Raw genomic sequence first — 14,087 nt, forward strand, 5'->3', positions numbered from 1 at the left:
CCTTTCCTGGGGGTTTATCGGGGTATACACGCGCACACACGCACCCTCATTTTACCATGGATATTTGGGTAAAAAACTTTTTTTACCCAAATATCCTTGGTAAAATGAGGGTGCATGTTATAGGCCGGTGCGTGGTATACCCCGATAAATACGGTATATATATATATAGATAGATAGATAGATAGATAAAAAAAAGTCAGTTCTGTTATGGTGAATATATTTATTGTGTGATTGACAATTGATTGGTAATAAAGGTTTTTTCAATCAAAAATCTGTTCTTATCAGTTTAATATCTGATACGTCCCCTATCTGGGGACCATAAATTAAATGGATTTTTGAGAATGGGAGCCGATTTGGAAACTTGCTTCCGTCGCCCAATGCATTGACCCGATATGGCAGTATCTTCGGGTACAGTGCACCACCCCATTCCAGTGTTAAAAAAGACAGATTCTTATTTAATCCTCTGTGGGTGCTGCTGCAGCTGTTGCCTGCCTTGTCATGTCAGTCAGTCTGGCTGCAGAAGGTGCCGCTGCTGTCCAGACCCAGTACTGCTGAATGGCCTCCTTAATTGGATAAGCTCATCGTATCCTCACAAAAAAAAAAAGAGTTCCACAATTAGAGACCACAATAATGAGTTGCACTGACTGGTTTATGAACGTCTATCCATTTGGCGTTTTACTGACCATGTTTGCACACTGATTGATGTCATAAAAACTAAAAAAATAATAATAATACTAATCTAGCACACCTGTGCAGGTTTGACATGACATGATACGTAGCTGTCTTGCAGGTGGTGCTGAATCCTGTTAAATGATGTGAGGGTCTCATGGTTATTCACAAGGGTGCGTCATTGCTGTTGCTTGACCATGCATTGGTTCTGTGGTCAGTGAATGATAAAAACAAAATTTGCCATCCATTGATTGATGGGAAATCAGCCATGAGGCATTTGTTTTTAGAGACTGCTGCTCACAACCAATGTTGCAATGGAGTGTCTCCATCTGCTGGTGGTATTGGATAAGCATTAGTGCTATGATGGGGTCTGAAGAAGAAGAAGAAGATGGAAAAAAATTAATAAAAAAAAGAAAGAAAGAGAGAGAGACTGACTGAGTGAGTGGGTAAGAGAGAGAGTGAGTGAGTGATTGAGTGAGTAATTGAGTGAGTGAGAGAGAGAACAAATGAATTAAAGTGAGTGAGTGAGTGAGTGAGTGAGTGAGAATGAATGAAAGTCTGAATGACAGAAAGAAAAAAGTATGAAGAAAGAAGTATGAAGAAAATAAAATGTATATGGAGTTGCAAACATGAGTGCAATCTACAAAGCTGTTGAGGCTGGTCCTCATGGGAGGATTGTTGCACCCAGGACCTTTAGTTCTATTAAATGTCATTCAATGCCACTGCCAGGTGTAAACAGCAGAAGAACCAGAAGCACCAACAGCACGACCATGGGTTGTCAGATTACCCTGATTCAGCAAAGAGTCCAAAAGGATGCAGGTGAATACTGTTTATTTTCAGTTTCTCGTTACAGTTGGTTTGATTCCGTGTCCGGACAGCCAGGGAGGTGGCTGCAGGCAACAAAGGTAGGCGTGTTGTTTTCATATGCAGATCTTAACCCCTTAAGGATGGAGGGCGTGCCCATACGCCCCCGTTTCAAAGTCCTTAAGGACTGAGGGTGTATGGATACGCCCGTGGGAATTTCGGTCCCCGCCGCTAGCCGTCGGGGACCGGACCGAGATGCCTGCTGAAATCTTTCAGCAGGCATCCTGTGAAAATGCCTAGGAGGGTCCTGAGAACCCCCCATGTCGGCCATGGCGGCAAATCGACGTTTGTGGCAATTCCGGGCTGATCGGGTCTCTGATGACCCGATTGCCCGGAAAATAGGGATGAAAGGATTTGTCAGTGACAGCCCCAATCCTCCTAAGGGATAGGAGCGAGGTGGCAGTGGTGCCATCCCCCCCTATCCCCTGCCATTAGTAATGACTACTGACCAATGGCAGTTAAAGGCGGAGGGGTTACCATGGAAATTCCCCGCTCTGCCCGCCCCTGGATGTCAGGCAGAGAGGGGGGGGGGGGGAGAAGATGGTGGCGGTACCTGGGGGTTTGCCCCCCCTCCATGCGAATGTACAGGGTACATTCACAAGGGGCGGGGGTTTACAGTTAGTCTCTCGCTGCAAGCTAGAGATGCAGGAAATTTTCTGCTGCAGCTCAAACTCACAGCAGGAAACTCGCTGTAATCCCCCGGCAGTCTGAATGTACCCTAAAAACACTACCTATAAACATACCCCTACACAGTCCCCCCCCCCCCCCCCCCAATAAAAATGAGAAACCTCTGGTATGGCACGGTTTCTAAAACGTAGTCTCCAGCTGTTGCAAAACAACAACTCCCAGTATTGCCAGACAGCCATTGACTGTCCAGGCATGCTGGGAGTTTTGCAACAGCTGGAGGCACTCTGTTTGCGAAACACTGCCGTAGGGTAATTTTGGTATCCGAGGCAAGTCTAACTCTTGCATCCGTAATTTAGGCCTTAAATGCGCATGGCGCTCTCTCACTTTACCGTACTCGGTAAAAATTGCCCAACAAATTTTGGGGGGCTTTTTCTCCTTTTACCTTTTACAGCGGTTCTGACATAAACGCACAAAAATAAATACCCACATGTGACCCCATTTTGGAAACTACACCCCTCACGGAATGTAAGAATGGGTATAGTGAGCTTTAACACCCCACAGGTGTTTGACAAATTTTCATTAAAGTTGGACGTGAAAGTGAAAAATTTTATTTTCTTCACTAAAATGCTGGTGTTATCCCAAATTTTTCATTTTCACAAGGAGTAATAGGAAAAAAAGCCATTGATGGCTGGGAAATATTGGAACATGGAGGTAGGCATCTTTGATGTCCACTGAAGAAAGAAATTCCCCTTGTTCCATGGATGCCACTACCGAACGGAGGGATTCCAATCGGAAGTGGCGGATGAGAAGATGAAGGTTGAGACGCTTGAGGTCCAGGATTGGCCGCACAGAACCGCCCTTCTTGGGGACCACAAAAAGATTGGAATAGAAACCCCAAAAATAACTCCCTGGAGAAGCAGGGACCGGAGAGCCTCCCGAAACTGTTTCGCCAGAGAAGGAGACCGGGGGGCCCGGGACTGAAAAAAACGATCCCTCGGGAGGGAGGCAGATTCCATTCGGTATCCGTTGGACACCACGTCCCTGACCAAAGAGTCCTGAATGTGTGTGGTCCAGATGTCTCGAAAAAGTAAGAGACGACCTCCCACCCAAGAAAAATCTGCGGGTGGGGGCATCACTTCATGCAGAAGTGGGTTTGCGTTTGCCCGATTTGGCCGCAAAACGGCCGGAACGGTTGGTGTCCAACTTCCAAGACGGGCAAGCCCGGAATGAGGGAGCCTTCTTGTCCCGCGAAGGCGCCTGCCTAGACCCCTTATTAGGGCCAAAAGTCCGAAAGGACTGAAAGGAAGAGGACTTCCTCTGGGAAGTAGAGCGAGCCTTATTTTGAGGCAACAAGGAACTCTTGCCAACCGTCGCCTCAGAGATAATCTCGTCAAGGCGCTTGCCAAAAAGACGGGCACCAGTAAAAGGAAGCTCGGTGAGAGACCTTTTGGAAGCGGCATCCGCATCCACATCCCAAGCCTTAAGCCACATGGAACGGCGGAGGGCCGCCAGGTGACCCACAGCAAAGGCAGCACAACGGGCTGACTGCATGGAAGCTGTGCACAGAAAGTCCCCAGCTTTAGAGCATTGGAGAACCAAAGCAGACAGATCCTCTGGGGGGATCCCGCCTGGATACCCTGACGGAGTTTTGAGCACCACACCGATAGGGCCTTGGACACCCAAGCCGAGGCGAAGGTGGGAAGCATAGAAGAGCCTGCTGCTTCAGAGGCAAACTTCGCTAAGGACTCCACCTTCTTGTCCGTTGAATCCTTGAAAGCAGCCATATCTGCTAGCGACAGTGTAGTAGCCTTAGAGAGGCGGGAAATTGGTGGATCCACCAAGGGAGGGGAAACCATCTTAGAGGCAAGGTCCTTGTCGAATGGGTAACGCACCTGAACCTTCTTCATTCCCGGGAGCCTCTTGTCCGGATGTTTCCATGCAGATTCCAGAAGGGTGTCAAATTCAGCGTGAGAGCTGAACCTTTGAGGTGCCAGTTTAGCATGATGAAAAGATACTTCAGGAGTCACATCCGAAGATCCTGGGTCCTCTAAGTGAAAGGTGTCTCTTATGGCCGCAACCAATGAGTTCACCATTTCAACTGTATCCGAGCGGTCCTCCGAGTCAGATGCCAATTCGAAAGCCTCATCCACCAGGAGAATGTGAACAAGTGGGGGGCGTCCATGACCGGGTACGCGACTCTTGCGAGGCAGAGTGGCGATTCCGGGAACGTCCTCTGGAGGAGCGACGTTTGTGACCAGATGACACGGGGGGGGGCGGGACCCACGAGGGGAGCACCCACGTCTACCTGAAGACTCAATGGAAGAGTCAGAAGATACACCCCTAGTACGCCTGTGAGAGGGTGAAGTATGTGGAGAAGAGGAGCGGGGCCCTTTAGAGGGTTGGCACAGGGCAGACCTCTTCAAGGCAGACACCACGTCACGAGAAGCCTCAGCCACCGAACGGGAGACTTGAGTCAAGTCAGCCCATATACTGGGATAGGGAAGAAACCCAGGCTGGAGGGGCGGCCGAATCCACCAGAACTGAAAGAGCATCCGAGGGTACCAGGGGGTCTGGGGCAGCAGAGGAGCAGGCAGAGCAAGTGGGTTCAGCAGAACCAGGTATTTTGGAATTACAGTTCTTACAGACCAAATAGGAAACTAACGCTCCAGTTGTCTGTTTAGAGGGAGGAACAATTCTGGGTACGAGCATAATGAAAAAAGAACTATTTCACCCGAGTCTGTGTCCCCTGTGGTGGCTGCTGTGAGGAGAACTCCGCTCTGTGTAGATAGAGAGGGAGAAACAGGCCAGCCAATAGCCAGAGAGGGGCGTGCCTGGAGCAGGGGCCCTGTCTGATTGGCCTCTGCCACCGAAAATCGCACGCACGGCGCTGATTGGAGGACAATCCGCGCCTCCAGTGAGCTCCGGCGGCCCTGTGGGCGGAGCTATAGCTCCCCGGCCGCCGAGAAGAACAATAGTAATGGCGCCCGCTCCTTGCCCCAGGCGCACATGTCAGCCGCATATGCGCCCACCGGGAAGTGAGCGGGCGATACACATATTCGCCGACAGTCGTCTGCTGCCGAAATCGAAAGTAAGTCGGCGCTTCATGCGCCCGAACAGTAAAAGCGCCGCGGCTGTCAGCCACATAGTAAGCGCCGCGGCTGTCAGCCGCATAGTATAACACACACACACATGTGCATAATAATAAAGTAAACCATTCATTCCCAATATGCCATTGCTCGCCCCTTTTTTTAGAATAAAAGATAGAGCCCCTAACACAGGCCAGCCCCTTGGACCCTGAAAGGTGGGCCAAAAAATGAGGGTCTCCAGAGGTTGCAAGTCAGCACCTAAAGGGAGAAGAATATATACTCACCTCAATCAGAAGTACTTACCTAATGGAGTCTTCTGTGAGGTCTTCAGTCAGCTTTCTGTTACCTGCATCACGCTGAGCTACCATGTGCGAGCAAAGCGAGCAGGGAATAGGGGGACCCGGACCCATGAGGTACAACCCCAGACGCTGACCGTTGGCGAGAGGGGGTGAACAGCGCATATACGCAATGTCTGTGCCCCCTCAATCACAATGAGGAAACAGTGAGCCGCAGTTCCTGAGTCCCCACCTGAAAACATGAAAGAAAACGGAATAAAAAACTAACACATACCCTAACTAGGAAAAATAAGAAACAGAAGACCTGGTCTGGAGAATTCCAGACCATGTCCACCTCCTTCAGACACTAAGCTAAAACTGATTAGCTCAGGGCCTAGAGGCGGGTATATCCTGCTGGGAGGAGCCGACTTTTTTTTGTTGCCATAGTGTCATACCTCCTAGAGACAGCAGCATACACCCATGGTCTGTGTCCCCCAATGGAGCCGATAGAGAAAATCTAATTTTCCATTTTTACACCCAACTTCAACGCAAAGTCGCCAAACACCTGTGGGGTGTTGAGGCTCACTATACCCCTTGTTACATTCCTTGAGGGGTGTAGTTTCCAAAATAGTATGCCATATGTTTTTTTTGCTGTTCTGGCACCATGGGGGCTTCCTAAATGCAACATGGCCCCAAAAACCATGACAGCAAAATTTGTTTAAAAAAATCCTACAGTTGCTCTTTCCCTCTTGAGCCATGTTGTGAGCCCACAAAGCACTTTATGTCAACATATGATGTATTTACGTACTCGAGAGAAATTGAGCTACAAATTTTGGGGGGCTTTTCTCCTTTTACCACTTTTAAAAATGAAAAAAATGGGGCTACAAGAATATGTTAGTGTAAAAAATGCAGATTTTGATTTTTCTCCTCCACTTTGCTGCAATTCTTGTGAAAGACCTAAAGGGTTAACACACATTTTGAATGTCATTTTGAAAACTGTGAGGGGTGTAGTTTCTACAATGGGGTCATTTATGGGGTATTTCTCACAGAATGGCCCCTCAAATCCAGTTCAAACTTAACTGGTCTTTTAAAAATTCAGATTTTAAAATTTTCATGAAAATTTAGAAAATTGCTGCTATACTTTGAAGCCCTCTAATGTCTTCAAAAAGTAAAAAATTGGTCAATTTTATGATGCCAACATAAATTAGACATATTGGGGGACATTTACTAATCTAGTCTATTCTGGGTATGCTTATAGACCAGCGTATGTGGTAGTCTCCTGTCTATTGTGCTCCTAATTTATCAAAGGTCTCACAGCCCTTGATAAATTCTGTGCTCAGACTTCAGGGTCTACAGCTTAAACTGCATTTAGTCCTGCTCCAGCATGGTCTGACATTTCAGCGTATTTTGGGCAGATGCGACTTGTCGCACAAAAGTCGCACTTGATAAATTCAGCACCAATGCATTTTCCAATGCATTTCTGTCTAAAATAGACTTGCATGCATCATGTTCTAAAATTCCTCTAGAGCAAAAGTCGCAGAAAAGTCGCACATATTTAGACTGCGACTTTCTGTGCGACAAATTTAGACATGAAAAATCAGTCTAAATCCTTTGATAAATCTCCCCCATTGTGTTTGTGAATCAATATAAAATGTATTTGGAATATCCATTTTCCTTACAAGCAGAGAGTTTCAAAGTTAGAAAAATGCAAAATTTTCTAAATTTTCATGACATTTTGTGATGCAAGTAACCACAAAAATTTACCGCTATGTTAAAGTAGAATATGTCACGAAAACCTACACTAGCTAAATCCCCTAGGGATCTCTGGGCCGACTTATTAATGAACAACCTACTTGGGGAAATAAATCCCCTCAGGATTAACCCTGACTAAAGATCCCCTAAAAATTTACTTTTATTAATGCTTCTTTAAAATATTTCTTGACTTGTGTAATTCACATTTCTTGCCACAAGATGGCAGTGGTGTTTTAAAATATTGAACGCTGTGCACAGCTAACTCCGACATAGTTTCCGAAATAGTTTTTCATGATATAAAACGTAATCCTCCCTTCCTTTAAAGTAAGGGAGGATTATGTTTTAATAATAACGCTGTGCCAGTGTCCCCGCTTAGTTAGTAACTCCCGTGCCCGAGCTGCAGCAGGGCACCGGAACTAACTAGATAGAAGAGTCTAAATACCAGTCTGTCTGACAGACACTGAGCAATTTCAATAGTACGGAGTTAGCTGTGCACAGCGTTCAAGATTTTAAAACACCACTGCCATCTTGTGGCAAGAAATGTGAATTACACAATTACAGGGGTTCCTGTAAAAGCCAGGGTATGGATTGCATTGCTTATTGCTCCATCAGAGTGGAATGGACTTCTGTCCTTCTTTTAAGCAATGATGTGGATTTAGCCTGTGCTGTATGTACGGGTGGCTGACTGCCACCCACCCAGAGAGTGTATGGGAGACTGCCTGCCTCCCTCCTTTCCTATGCATGGGAGGCCGCCTGCCAGCCTTCCTTTCTTCCCTATAAGTAGTGTGAGTGCTCATGAAGGGGGCATGGTTGGTTCCACCCCTTTACCGGTTATCACCTCTGGGCCTTTTGGCTAAGATCAAGTGTAAAAAAAGGGCTTGCGATAGACCGCATCCTTGTGCACGGTATTTTGTGTGAATACTTGCACTTGGGTGACTTGAGAGCACATACCTCAGCTCTTCAATAAAATAAAAGAATATATATATATATATATATATATATATATATATAAACAAAGTCCCGAAATCACAGCACCAGTCAGGTCATGGATCTTGAAATACTGGATTATTTTATTCTTCCCCACAGCAAATGCGTGGGGACCTTCACTACAGCCAAGATCGCAGCCATTGCAGCCATCCTCTTATATATTATTTTTTTTTCTAATATATGCCCTCATTCATGTCATCTAGAAATAAAATATCAGTTGCATGATAATTTGATGTCAGCATTTACTGTTGTACTATTCAAACATGATTTGCTAGGTTACAAGTGTTTGGTTACAATGCGCATGCACAGCCGGCCGGCTGGATTGCGATATGTCCAGTGTGATAACACGATCGTCGGACCCGTTTGCGCAGCCGCAGAACACAAATGGTGATTAGTGTGGGTAAGGGCATTACGCGCACCTGATCAGCACACATTACTGTGAGCGATCGAGAGCGGAAGTGATGCGCTGATACGTAGGAACTTTTCCGACGCATGCGCAGTCGCTTTGTATACAAACAAGAATGAGAACGGAGATGGCAGCGATCGGCATGTTCTGGGTGCGATCGAGTTATATATTTGGCTGATACTGAAGGTACCTATATAACACTATATAGCACTGTATGTCATATGGCACAGGGCACTTTATATGTGTATTGATTGTATTGTATATAGACGGATGCTATGTCAACTTGACATCACTGTGATTAACAGAGCATTGCTCCAATTTAATTTAAATAGAGGTGCGTTTTTAGATAATTATACATTTGTATCACATGAGTTGTAGCCAATGAAATGTATCTGTGATATATATATATATATATATATATATATATATATATATATATATATGCACATTTTGTATTTGCATTATGCTTGATAAAGGCTACTACTTCCGAAACGTTGCATTTGCTGTGGGGAAGAATAAAATAATCCAGTATTTCAAGATCCATGACCTGACTGGTGCTGTGATTTCGGGACTTTGTATATATATATATATATATATATATTGTTAACAGTGTTTCCCAAACAGGGTGCCTCCAGCTGTTTAGGCTATTTGGGCATGCTGGGATTGATAGTTTTGTAATAGCTGGGGGCATCCTGGTTGGGAAACACTGATTTATGCATGTGTGTGTATATATCAATGTTTCGCAACCAGGGTGCCTCCAGCTGTTGGAATACTACAAATCCCAGCATGCTGAGAGTTGTAGTTTTGCAACAGCTGGATACACTCTGGTTGGGAAATATATATATATATATATATATATATTTTTTTTATTTTTCTTTCCTATGATACATATATATACATACACACACGCACAGTAGTGTTTTTCAGGGGGTGTAATCCAAACCTCCCTCTCCGGTGTGTCCAACAATCCGGTGTCAAAATTAAGACGCTGGATGATTGTGAACTGCCCCATTCAAATAAATGGGATCAGTTCTAGCATTAGTTTCCCTCCAGTGCACGCCTGACATATGTGAACCCGGCCTCATTCGATCTGCAGGGTGCCAGTGTATAGTTGGTATCTACCACTACAGTATATGTTATTGTATGTCAGAATATTGGTCTTTTTATTGTGGTTTTTAATTTGGAACAATATAGCGGTATTGTGTGTCTAGCAAATATTGTGTCTACAGGGACATACGCTTTGTGGCTTGTGCTCCTGATCATTTAACCCTTTCAGGACTCAGCGTTTTTCCGTTTTTGCACTTTTGTTTTTTCCTCCCCACCTTCTAAAAACCATAACGCTTTCAGTTTTCCACCTACAGACCCCTACAAGCGCTTGTTTTATGCACTACCAATTTTACTTTGTAATGACATCAGTCGTTTCACAATAAAATCTAACTTGTTTGGCTTTTGCGGCCCCACTTTTAATTTTGCCCAGCGCCACATTAAATCTAAAACTGGTCCTGAGTGTATGTGTATGGCTGTGTGTGTATATAGGGGCAGTGTATGTGTATGAGGCTATGTATATGGTATGGGGCTGTGTATGTGTGTATATAGGGGCAGTATATGTGTATGGTGCAGTGTATGTGTATGAGGCAGTATATATGTGGGCTGTGTATGTGCGTGTACATAGGGGCAGTGTATGGGGGGCAGTGCATGTGAGTATATGGGGGCAGTACATGTGTATGGGGCAGTGTATATGGGGGCTGTGTATGTGTGTGTAGATGGGGGCAGTGTATGTGTATGGGGCAGTGTATTTTGTATGGGGCTGTGTATGTGTGTATATGGGGGCTCTGTATGTGTGTGTATATGGGGGCAGTGTATGTGTATGGGAGCAGTGCATGTGTATGGGGCAGTGTAGGTGAGTATATGGGGCTGTGTATGCGAGTATATTTGTATGGGTGTATGTGTAAGTGTATGGGGCAGTGTGTATGGTATGGGGCAGTGTATGTGTATGGGGGCAGTGTATGTGTATGGGGCAGTGTATGGGGGCAGTGTATATGTATGGGGCAGTGTATATGGTACAGGGCTGTATGTGTGTGTGGGGGGCTGTGTTTGTGTGTATGGTGGACTGTGTGTGGGGGCTGTGTCTATGTGTGTATATAGGGGCAGTGTATATGGTATGGGGCTGTTTTTGTGTATGGGGGCTGTGTATGTGTGTATATGGTGGCTGTGTATGTGTATGGGGCAGTGTATGTGTATGGGGCAGTGCATGTGTATGGGGCAGTTTATATGGTATGGGACTGTGTATGTGTGTATGGGGTTGTGTACGTGTGTGTTTATAGGGGCAGTGTATGTGTGCATGGGGTTGTGTACGTGTGTGTATATAGGGGCAGTATATGTGTATGGGGCAGTGCATATGTATGGGGCTGTGTGTAAGGTATGGGGGCAGTGTATGTGTATGGGACAGTGTATGTCGTCAGTTTATGTGTATGGGGCAGTGTATGTGTATGGGGGCAGTGTATGTGGGCAGTGTATGTGTATGGGGGCAGTGTATGTGTATGGGGCAGTGTGTATGGTATGGGGCAGTGTATGAGTATGGGGGCAGTGTATGAGTATGGGGGAAGTGTCTGTGTATGGGGGCAGTGTCTGTGTATGTTGCAGTGTATGTGTATGGGGGCGGTGTATGTGTATGGGGGCAGTGCATGTGTATGGGGGCAGTGTATGTGTATGGGGGGCATTGTATGCTTATGGGGGGCATTGTATGTGTATTGGGGCAGTGTATGGTATGGGGCAGTATATGTGTATGGGTGCAGTGTATGTGTATGGGGCAGTGTATGGTATGGGGCAGTGTGTATGGTATGGGGCAGTGTGTATGGTATGGGGCAGTGTATGTGTATGTAGCAGTGTATGGTATGGGGCTGTGTATGGGGGCAGTGTGTATGGTATGGGGCAGTGTATGTGTATGGGGGCAGTGTATGTATATGGGGGCAGTGTATGTGTATGGGGCAGTGTATGTGTATGTGGCAGTGTATGGTATGGGGCAGTGTATGTGTATGGGGCAGTGTATGGTACGGGGCAGTGTGTATGTGTATGTGGCAGTGTATGTGTATGGGGCAGTGTATGTGTATGGGGCAGTGTGTATGGTATGGGGCAGTGTATGTGTGTATATAGGGGCAGTATATGTGTATGGTGCAGTGTATGTGTATGAGGCAGTATATATGTGGGCTGTGTATGTGCGTGTACATAGGGGCAGTGTATGGGGGGCAGTGCATGTGAGTATATGGGGGCAGTACATGTGTATGGGGCAGTGTATATGGGGGCTGTGTATGTGTGTGTAGATGGGGGCAGTGTATGTGTATGGGGCAGTGTATTTTCTATGGGGCTGTGTATGTGTGTATATGGGGGCTCTGTATGTGTGTGTATTTGGGGGCAGTGTATGGTATGGGGCAGTGTATGTGTATGGGGCAGTGTATGTGTATGGGGCAGTGTGTATGGTATGGGGCAGTGTATGGTATGGGGCAGTGTATGTGTATGGGGGCTGTGTATGGGGGGCAGTGCATGTGAGTATATGGGGGCAGTACATGTGTATGGGGCAGTGTATGAGTATGGGGGCAGTGTATGAGTATGGGGGCAGTGTATGTATATGGGGGCAGTGTATGTGTATGGGGCGGTGTATGGGGGCAGTGTATGTGTATGGGGGCAGTGTGTATGGTATGGGGCAGTGTGTATGGTATGGGGCAGTGTATGTGTATGGGGCAGTGTATGTGTATGGTGCAGTGTGTATGGTATGGGGCAGTGTGTATGGTATGGGGCAGTGTATGTGTATGGGGGCTGTGTATGGGGGCAGTGTGTATGGTATGGGGCAGTGTATGTGTATGGGGCAGAGTATGTGTATGGTGCAGTGTGTATGGTATGGGGCAGTGTGTATGGTATGGGGCAGTGTATGTGTATGGGGCAGTGTATGTGTATGGTGCAGTGTGTATGGTATGGGGCAGTGTGTATGGTATGGGGCAGTGTATGTGTATGGGGGCTGTGTATGGGGGCAGTGTGTATGGTATGGGGCAGTGTATGTGTATGGGGCAGAGTATGTGTATGGTGCAGTGTGTATGGTATGGGGCAGTGTGTGTGTATGGGGGCAGTGTGTATGGTATGGGGCAGTGTATGTGTATGGGGGCAGTGGAGGGCTCGAGTCCTGCAGGAACAGCGTTCCTTTGCATTTTCCACAGGAGGAATGCTGTTCCTTACATTAGTCCTGCAGGACCATCCTCTCTGTTCTTACCCTCCCTCCGTCTCCTCCCCTGGCCCAGACTGCTAGATGCTGGAGATGTAGGACCTGTGATGATGTCACCATCACATGTTGGGGCGGAGCTTAGCTGTGGTGGAGAGGGAAGATCGTGGTTGAAGGACCTGTGTGATGCTGTGGAGGAGGCGGGGCGGAGCTGGAGGAGACATGTCACCCCAGTAAGGTAATTACATGGAAGATTTGTTACAGTGTGTCACCCCAGTAGTAAAGTGATTACAGGAGGAGGAGGTTTGTTACAGTGTGTCACCCCAGTAGTAAAGTGATTACAGGAGGAGGAGGTTTGTTACAGCGTGTCACCCCAGTAGTAAGGTAATTACATGAGGAGGAGGTTTGTTACAGTGTGTCACCCCAGTAGTAAGGAGATTACATGAGGAGGAGTTTTGTCACAGTGTGTCACCCCAGTAGTAAGGAGATTACATGATGAGGAGGTTTGTTACAGTGTGTCACCCCAGTAGTAAGGAGATTACATGAGGAGGTTTGTTACAGTGTGTCACCCCAGTAGTAAGGAGATTACATGATGAGGAGGTTTGTTACAGTGTGTCACCCCAGTAGTAAGGTGATTACATGAGGAGGAGGTTTGTTACAGTGTGTCACCCCAGTAGTAAGGTGATTACATGAGGAGGAGGTTTGTTACAGTGTGTCACCCCAGTAGTAAGGTGATTACATGAGGAGGAGGTTTGTTACAGTGTGTCACCCCAGTAGTAAGGTGATTACATGAGGAGGAGGCATGTTACAGTGTGTCACCCCAATTCTAAGAAGATTACATGAGGAGGTTTCTTACAGTGTGTTATCATGATGATAGGGACATGAGGAGGTTTTTGTTACAGTGTATTATCAGAATGATAACCCCTTAAGAACATTGGGGGAGATATATAAAGACCTGTGCAGAGGAAAAGTGGAGCAGTTGCCCATAGCAACCAATCAGATCGCTGCTTTCATTTTCAGAGGCCTTTTAAAAAAATAAACAAGCGATCTGATTGGCTGCTATGGGCAACTGGTCAACTTATCCTCTGCACAGGTTTTAATAAATCTCCCCCATTGGATGTAAATATACATCTTGGTGCCCTGGTACTTAAAGGAGTACTCTGGTGCAGAGTTTTCCTGCTCCGTCCTGCCCGGGCTGCAAAAAAATGAAA

General features: G+C 46.4%; 1 non-coding gene across 1 annotated transcript; it reads left to right on the forward strand.

Annotated features, from left to right (window-relative positions):
• Positions 1-237: 237 nt before the first annotated feature.
• Positions 238-424, forward strand: LOC130295988 (U2 spliceosomal RNA). The gene has a single exon (XR_008849083.1). It is a non-coding gene; the product is annotated as a U2 spliceosomal RNA (small nuclear RNA).
• The last annotated feature ends 13,663 nt before the right edge of the window (positions 425-14,087 follow it).

The sequence above is a fragment of the Hyla sarda genome, chromosome 11 (genome assembly GCF_029499605.1).
Source record: "Hyla sarda isolate aHylSar1 chromosome 11, aHylSar1.hap1, whole genome shotgun sequence".
Classification (NCBI taxonomy): domain Eukaryota; kingdom Metazoa; phylum Chordata; class Amphibia; order Anura; family Hylidae; genus Hyla; species Hyla sarda.